Genomic DNA, 9,687 nt, shown 5'->3' with positions numbered 1-9,687 from the left:
CTGAATTCTTAGATACAGGGCATACTGATGAAATTTTCCAGGGAGATGGGAAACTATTCTCCTTAAGACAACGTTCAAACAGTTTTGTAAGTATGGGCGCTAGTTCAGGTTGAAGTTTTTTTGAGTACTATAATTGGAATACCGTCAGGGCCAGTTGCTTTACTGGAATCAAGGTTTTTGATTAGCTTGGCAACATCACGTACAAATATACGTATATCACATAGCGTGTTTTCTGATTCAGGAGATTTCAGTCGATGTAACCTCCGACCTTCTTGTTGAATTCAGGAATGTTTCTGTTGAATTCTGGAATTTGGGCGAAATTTTGAACAAAATTTCTGAGTTCGACAAGAATCCAAATATCAGAGGCCACTTGAGGATAAGGGTTAAGGTGTATACATTAGTCATTGTGATTTAAGCGTAGTAAACATTAGTGGAAATTTTATAACTTGGATTACTTAGGGAGACGGTGCAATAAGAACTTGTTTACGTTAGACTTCAAGACAATCAGATTGTACCTATTTACTATGCCTCCCCACGGGACAGAGTGAGACATCAGGGTCGTTTTTTAACGTGGAGAAAAGGTACAAAAATAAAAATTGTCTCAGTCGTGAAGGATTTCTCCTCCACCGAAAGAGAACAAGAAAATGACGTGCAGCATCTGAAGAACAGATGGTATTTATTTGCTCCCCCACCGAGCAAATTAGGCACAAGGCCGATTTTTAATGTGAGGAGTGAAGGGAGGGGGGAAGGGAAAAAGGGGACCAGCTCCCGAGAGGTGGGAAATGGGAGCTGGTTAATGGTCAGGCATGTGGGGTTGCCCCCACATCTGGTCTTTGCTAGTCATAGCTTCCAGCATCTGCCGGAACAGATGCTACACTTTGATCTTGGCTAAAAGGCCAAGAAAGCAGGCAAACGGAACAGAGTTCCACAGATGAGCAGTTCCAAGAAAGAAGCCCTGTTCATGGAATCTACATTTAGGTGTAGGCACAGATAAAGAGTGTGGGAAATTGTTGATAGTGGTTCTGGCTAGACGAGTGGTCCTTGGGAAACCTTACATATGGAGACAATATTTATTTAGATACTGCCAGAGTGCCCCCTTATTGGGGGAGCTGGTCCCCTCCCCCCTCCCTCCCACATTAAAAACGACCTTGTGTCTAATTTGCTTTCGTGAGAGGTATAAAAGCAACACTATTTCTCCAAGTTATATTTTGATTGACTACCTTAAATGTAAACGCTTTAAACTTCCGGTCACATCATGGAGTAGTGGTAAGATGTTAGATTTTCTTTCACTTTCTTTTCCGCCTTTATGTCACAGGTTCGAGCCTGCCTGGCTGCTACCACTTTTTTTTTTTTTTTTTTTTTACACCTCCAAAACCCGGGAAACGCCTAGCACCCAGCCTAGTTTTGTATAAAAGTACATTCTCCTTTATGATGCTTGTAAAAACATTTACTAATCTGAGATGCAGAAACAACAAAAAAAGCAATTTGAAGAAATTTCTTCTGCGAGGCTGTTCCACAATCAATCCAACACAATCTCAGCCATTTTAAAGCTGGTGGATATTTCAGGCAGACTGAGATATGATTCTGTTCACTCCTACATCCTTGTAATGCTTGCTTCCTTTATTTTGCACTCACTTTCCATAAGCGATGTTTCTGACAAAAGGGGAAAATTGCTGTTTTTTTTTTAAATTTAAAAATCTATCCATCAAACACCTATCGTTGGCTATTTTTTTTTTTTTTTTTTTTTTTTTAGTTTATTAGTAATCTTTTTAGCTCCTCACATCAAGTGGCTTCATCCCTTGTCTGGAGCAATTTCTATAAAAAATTAAGAAAAAAAATTGATGTATATCGAATAAAGATATTTTATTATTATTATGAACAAAAAATACTATAATACTTAACTTCTGCGTTTGGCTTTTCATTACATTGTACTGCAAAGCTTTTCTATTTATTTAGAACTAAAATAAAATATTGTATTCGTGAGATTTTGATTTTATCTTCAAATTTACTATACAAATATTTGATGGTTATAATCTATAAAAATAAAACAGCAGATGTATGTATGTATGCAAATATTTAGCCAATAATGGTCACATAACACTAAAATTAACAGGAAATAGTAAGCATAAACCAATGATAGTTTATAACGAGTAAAATCTTTGTTTGGATGGATTAATGCGTACAGAAATATGTCAGCAAGTTGAAATGCAAAATGTTCATTTCAACTTGCCAACATATTTCTATTATTTTTGCTCATGTGCAAATTCATTCAGAGCTTGAAGTGATTTAATTTTCAATCTTTCTTATCTATCTGTTGATAGTTCAAACGGTATTCCTGCAGAATCGGGAATTGCAATTATTGTTAACTTGAAATGATAACTTATTGTGAATTATGAATTAAATTCTACTGGAAACGGATTGGAGTCATGGACACCTGGTTCTCAATAAAAGGCAAAGCGTAGTGAGGTTCGTTGACTCCATTCTGCTTGCTCACCAGATCCACACTGTTAGGAAATTGACCCTCGACTAAGCCAAGATCGCTAACTCTGAAAATCGGCCCGAATTTACTAATAGTTCCGTCCAGACATGTACAAAGACTTTGAATGATCAGAGTTGTGTAATCTTTCATTGAATAATAAATTTGCTTTATAAAAAAGGATCAGTCATCGACTTGTTATTCTTTCTTCTTTTGCATTGAAATGACCTTTGCTCCCCGGTGATACAGACTTTGATAAACAGTGTCGAATGAATTGCCATCTTGATCTTCTATAACATGGAGAGAGTGGTAGTTCATCAGTCGAAGACCTTACAACATCCAGGGACTTCAGAGTAACCACCATGTATCATACCAAGTGATCAATTGGGACCCAGAATGTCCGGATTTGATGACGTCACTTACGGGACACCATTGGAGGAGTAAGGAGTACAGTTATGAAGATATATCTTGATGTGTCATCTCACCCATACATATCCCTTGTTAAATAAGATAAGTCACAGATTAGAAATCAAGTGAATTTTCCTGTCAGCTATTACATTGAGGTAATATTTTCAGGATGATCCTAGCCGAAAAGGTAAAGCTCAATATATAAAAATAGAGCAATATATAAGTTTAATGATTAAAGTTAAATTCTGTAAATTAAAATATATACAAGTGCTGAAAAGCAAAATACTTGTTTATTCATAGCTGAACATTTTGCTAATTGCATTTCATTTCCTCTGATGATATAAGCCATTATTGAAAATCCATGGATTAAGGAAATAAACAATTTTTCTCCATATATTCCTTGTTTCAAACAATAAATTCTTAACATAAATATATTTGTATATATTTTAATCTACAGAATTTAACTTTAATCATTAAGCTTTATATATATATATATATATATATATATATATATATATATAATTAGCCCAGCTTTGACAGTCGATTTAAATTCTTTTTTCTACACACATCTTTTCCTTGACCCCATTTGTGAATTATTCTTCGGATTTCTGCCTTTTGGATTACTTTGGACCATCTTCCAATTACATGATTTCCTTGGATTTTACTTTTGGAAATGGAAACTTAACCAACTTTTTTGGATTCTGGATTTTTAAATTTTACCGTTACTGGATATTTTACCCGTCACCAGACTATCCATTCACGTAAAAATCACTTTTATCTTCACCATATTCCCTCTCCTTCATTATTTGTTACCAAGTAAGATCTATGACTTACTTGTAGTTTCATCAAATACTTTTGCAAGCAAAATCCGGTTCCGCATTTTGCTAAATCCTACCCTCTGATGAGAAGGAAAGTATTTCTTCAAAACTCCGTGGATTAAGGACTATCCACATATTTTGTGCTTCTTTTTTTAAAATTAAATGTTTTTAACTCTTTTTTCAAAGTGTTTTTAACATATTTTATCAACTACTTGTTCTTATATAATTTACAGGCACTTCTCTCATGGCTAATTTGATAGAGCTAAATAGTTGAAGGTTCAATCTCTGCCTAGGGATAGGTGCTAGTTTAGCCACACTGAAGAGCGCTGATACAACAAAACAGTCTGTTTTCAGATGAAACATATATATTCATCATGAACGATGTGTATAATAAATGTAAACATTAACAGACTTCAAATTTTGTGTCATTTCTTTCACAAATAATGTATGGTTGAGAGTATATAATTCTTCAACATTAGTAGAAATAAACAAAAAAAACCTCAAAAAAAACAAAGAATCAAGTTGACCAATTCCTGACACACACACATGTAAAATATAGTTATTCACAGATGCAAGTTTTATTGTCTTTATGACTTATCAGTGTAGCTAGAGCTAGCAAGATCCAAAACCAGAGCTCCAGTCACTAATGTTCAGTGTTCAAACATGTCCCTTCTTTAGTCCATATGTTATGCTTTGAAAAAGACTAATACAGTTTTTGAAGGCAATATTGCTTTTAAAAAAGCTAAATTCGTAAAATTTGGCCTTAAAAAGGCCAATCTGGCAATCCTGGATAAAAATATGAAAGTGACCTCCCTTTGATGCAGGCTCGTTTTCAAATATCATTATAATAATATATGATCATTGCTGTAATAGTGCAAGAAAAGAAACTCATAGTAATTTTGATGTGCAGCAGTTCTTCACCTAAGAAAGAAGTCAACAAAATGTTACATAAAATGAGGGAACATTGGAAAGAAATAGGGGGGGGGGGGAAATGAACATTGTCTGCCCAAAAGTGTTGGATTGAAGGAGTAAATTAAAGATTGTCTCTTACAATGTGATTTTATTATTTGCATTTTTTTTATTACATTTTCACTTCAAACAATGCACAGTGACACTTTGATATAGGGGGCTACTATGTAGGGAGTTGAGCAGCAAGATGTTTGTTCACATTACACTTGAACTTATGCATGTCAGAACAGTTGAGGAAGCAGGAAACTGGAAGGGAATTCCAAAGTCTAGCAGTTCTGGGAAGAAACTATCAGAGTAGAAGGCTTTCTTACATCTAGGGAGCCAACCTTCTTCGCAGTGGCCTTGGCAATGCTCTCGATGTATCTGTTCCAACTCATGTTCCCTGTGAACGTTAAGCCGAGGAGTTTGAACAAAGTACTTTCATATAATGTATCTTTATTATATCCTAGCTATTGGTGTTTGAGAAGGTTTCTTGTAATTATTGAAAGAAACAATCTTAGTCTTGGCTGTATTGAATATGACCATCTATTTTTGGACCCATTCCACTACAGATTGGAGGTGTCATCAGCAAATATACCTATCTCAGAGACTATTTTATCAGGGAGGTCATTTATGAATATTAGGAATAATAAAGGTCCAAGGATAGACCCATAAGGTACTCCCTCATTTATACCATATTGTTTTGATGTACAGTTGTCAAGGACAACCTGGATTCTTCTCTTATTTAAGAAGAATTTAATTATGTTGAGTATACATCCAGTGATACCATATGATCTGATTTCCTTAGAAGACCATCGTGCCATATCCTGTCAAAAATGTTAGATATATCTATGGCTACTGTCCTACCCTTCCCTGCTTTGTCCAGTGTATGGTATATACATTCAGAGATTACAGTTAGGATATCTGCTGTAGAATGGGCTTGCCTAAATCCATGTTGGTTGGTCAGAAATTTAGCAACTGTAAGGTGATGGACTAGAGCTTGATTAATTATAGACTCAAATATTATGGTGAAAAGAGTGAGGAGGCTAATATGGTGATAATTTAATGGGCCAATTCTTTTGCCAGAATTCTTGTAAACTAGTACCACAGAAGCAGTTTTCTAGCAGTCAGGAAAGCAAGATTTGTTAAGGTATTTGTTGAGAAGTTTGGAGAGAACTGGAGCAACCGCAGAAGAGCATTTTTTAATAGTACGGCCAGGATGAGATTGGGTCCACATGCTTTTGAGGTGTCTAGGTTTTTTATCATGTACGTGACAAGGGGTGATTTTCAGATAATCTAGTATGGTGTCAGTCTGCAAAGGAAAATCAGGGAGGGAGTGGTTTGTTTGGTCTAATATAGAGTTTGAAACATGTTAGTCTTCTCGGTTGTTGTGCAATCTCATGATTGTTGGATAGTGGGGGAATTGTTGATTGCCTATTATTTACTGTTGTAGATTTTCTAGAAATCAAGAGTTCCTAATTTCTGCGTTTCGATGCATTTTCTGGTAGTTTCCGTGTATTCTCTCTTAGCTTCTCGCTATTTCTTTCTTACAATTACTTCTAGCTTCAATAAACTTTTGTCTGTTTGTACTAATAAATTTTGTCTGTTTGTCTGGACTTAAGTCAGATAAATCTGTGGTATGCATACTGCCTTTGAGCAATGGCAGCTGCACAAGTAAAAGTAAACCTTTGGTGAGAGTGGGGTTTGCTATAGAACTGCTGCGTGGGAACATGAACTTCAATTGCTGCTTTGAACCATTCAGTGGTCTCATTTGCGCACTATTCTGCAGGAAGACAAAAGATATTTCTCTATGGGACATCTTTGATGAGATCCCTGATGGCTTCTCAGTCAGTCTTCTTATAATACCTTGTCATTTTGAGTAATGGCTCTTCAGCTTTGGGTTGAGAATTTAGGACAATTTTTACCATTATCACAGCGTGATCAGTATTGCCGAGTGGGTTATGGACATTCATTACACAATCATTGGGAACTATGGTAAGAAATAGATCTAGAAGTGAGGCTTGTTGATTTTACTGGTCTGGGAAACGTGTCGGAAACGTAACTCTGTGATAAGGAATGAGATATAGAGAAGCTATATGTTATGCTACCAGCTGCATCTGTGTAAGTAAAGAAACCAAGCCAATTACTGTGGTGGATCTTAAAGTCAGCAAATACATGTACTTGCGCATTAGTATCAAGGGAGAGTGCTGTATCTATGCTGTCAGAGGCTTGGTTGATTAGAGTACAGTCCTGGGTCAAGGAAGAACGGTAGAGAAAATATAAGTAGCTAATGCTATGTTGCAGGTTAAGTCTAAAGCAAATAAAGGCCTGGTCATCAGATTCTAGCTTTGATTCTCTAGTCAAGGGGAGGGTGTTTCAAATATAGACTCCAAGTCCGTGCATATGTTTGTCCAAGTCTTTACAGCAAAGTGGGAGGAGGGGGGTACCAAAGGAGATAACTCCATCGCTTAAAGTTTGTCAAAATAAAGTTTTTCTGTCCTTTTTTAATCCCTTTTTCATGTTGTCCTTTGTTAATCCCTTTTTGTTTAAAGGCACCTCCCTCATCGTCTGCAAAATAGGCAAGATGGCCACAAAACAATGGATCTCATTAAAATTTGATTTTCCGTTGTAAAAATAACATACTTGATCAAATTAAGTGAAATTTTTTATGAGAACTTAATTCCATAACGGGTATGTACAATATAATTTTGTTTCAATACTTTCATTTTTTAATGTCTTGATAAATTAAATACTGTAAATATTGCTTGACTTATTAAATATTATTTCTCTGCTAGAGTTATTGCTAAACCTACATTCATAGTACAAAAATTTTCAATAAAAATAACCTAAAACTGTCCTACAACTGCTGCGAAAACTTAGAAATGATAATTAAAGCATATAATAATAAAATACAAAATGAAAGCAGAGGATAAAAAGTAAGAAAATGCATAAAAATAAAAATATAGCAACAATTAAAATAACACTACGGACAAAATATAACAACTATACATAGTAATAACCTAATCACTAATAGGAATAAGAAAGCTAATATCAGAGAGAAAATTTGCAACTGAAGAACTCCACTACAAAATAAATACCTAATCAAAAGTATTGTTGACTAACTATAATATTTATTAAAGAAATCCTAAATAGTAAGAAATAATATGGGTATGATCTCCCTAACAACCATAAACGCACATTCAATAACAAAATATGCCAAATAAAAACAGCAATAGTAACCCATTACTGGAAGCTCAAAGAAAGGGTCGCTCACCAATAGTCGAGTGGAAAATAGTATACCAGGCCAGTATGTGCAGAAATTTATACAACCTATGTAGATCATGTTTGAATGAGAAAGGTGAAATTTTAAACTTTAATTACTCCCAAAACCTATTAAACTGTATAAGTGAAATAGCAAACAACTGTATACATAAAATAAACTTTACTTTAGGCTAACAATATATAAGAAAAATAGAATAAAATCAAGTAAACTAATCCAATATCTAAAATACAAATAATACAAACAGGTACATGTTAAAACGAGGTAACCTATTATTAATTTGACACATTTAAAAACAAAAAAAAAAACACGAATCATCCCTCTTCAACAGAGAACAAAGGAGAAAGAAGTAAACGTCAACCAAACTTTTGTATGAGAAAAGCCCAGCCATTGGCTAATGGAATCATTAACCCATAGGCAGGAATAACGATGAATCTGATTAGTTAGCTAGCTAAACTAAGCATCATCTGTATGTATAAAATCAATTAAATACAAGAATACTATTTTAGCTTAATTGCCATATATATATATATATATATATATAAAAAAATGAATGTGTCTGTGTACATTTCCCTATGCAATAACTCTGTCAATTTAAAGTCTACAGACTCGAAATTTGATATACACGGTACCGAGATTCGGAAAAATCTTTGCAATCAGTTTTCGGCCAGAAATTTGGCTGTTAAGGGGTCGAAGTTCAATGATTTGACCTTTGAGAATTCTACCATACTCCTCTGACAATTTTGGGTATAAACACTTGAAATTTTAGATATAGGTTCCTTGGACATGGATCTAACTTAATAACTTGATTTGAGCCCAAAACAATAAATGTTAAGAGGTCATAATAAGGGTCAAAGTTAAAAAAATTGACTGCTTTTTTTTTTTTGCTCAACATATACCTCCAAACACCCGGGCAACTCCGGGCTGAAATGAAATATATATATATATATACACACTTCATTTTTCAATACTTACATATAAAATAGTTATCCATGCTCTAACCCAGAACCATAGAGTTTATGGTCCAGTGCGCATGCCACTATGTTACAGAGCCCCAATTCGAATCATGTGCTATTTTTATCACTTTAAAGTTATTTCGACTTTATTTGTAATAAGTGATGAATTAAATTTAGTCGGATTTATCTCCCTGTGAAAGTTAGGAAGAGTAGTCTTCCAAAAGTATAGGTTGGCTTTTCATTTCTAAGAGAGACTACTATTCCTAACTCTCAGTGGAAGATAAATCATATTGAACTTAATTCATTGCATATAACAAAAATCGCCACACATTCATATATATATATATTATATATATATAATGTTAACAGCATTACAGAAGATAAGAACATATCAAATATGATACTCTCTGTTTCGAGCTGTTACAGCATAATGTACCATAAACTTTTGTCACTCAAGTTTAAAATTTTAAATATCATGTACATATCTCTACTATTATATACAAAGGAACTTTGTGTGTGTGTCTGTATGAGTTCATTCCCTATAGACTCTGCAATGGCTAGGCTGATTTTTATGACATTTTACACTAAATGTACTTTATGTATCTGGCAGTGTTCTAAGATAGGTTTCGTATTGGAATGTTTTTGATAAGTATATGAAAAAAAAATCTGATGAAAGAATAGACAGGGGATTTTGATCAAAATTAACACCTTACACAGCCTAACATCACAAATGCATTTGAGAAGTTTATTACTATAGAAGCAGAAATGCCAGGCATATAAAATATAGGTTCTTTGATATAA

Source organism: Euprymna scolopes, chromosome 21 (assembly GCF_053919585.1).
Source record: "Euprymna scolopes isolate OS-2025 chromosome 21, ASM5391958v1, whole genome shotgun sequence".
Lineage (NCBI taxonomy): Eukaryota > Metazoa > Mollusca > Cephalopoda > Sepiida > Sepiolidae > Euprymna > Euprymna scolopes.
Note: the sequence above shows the minus strand (reverse complement) of the source record.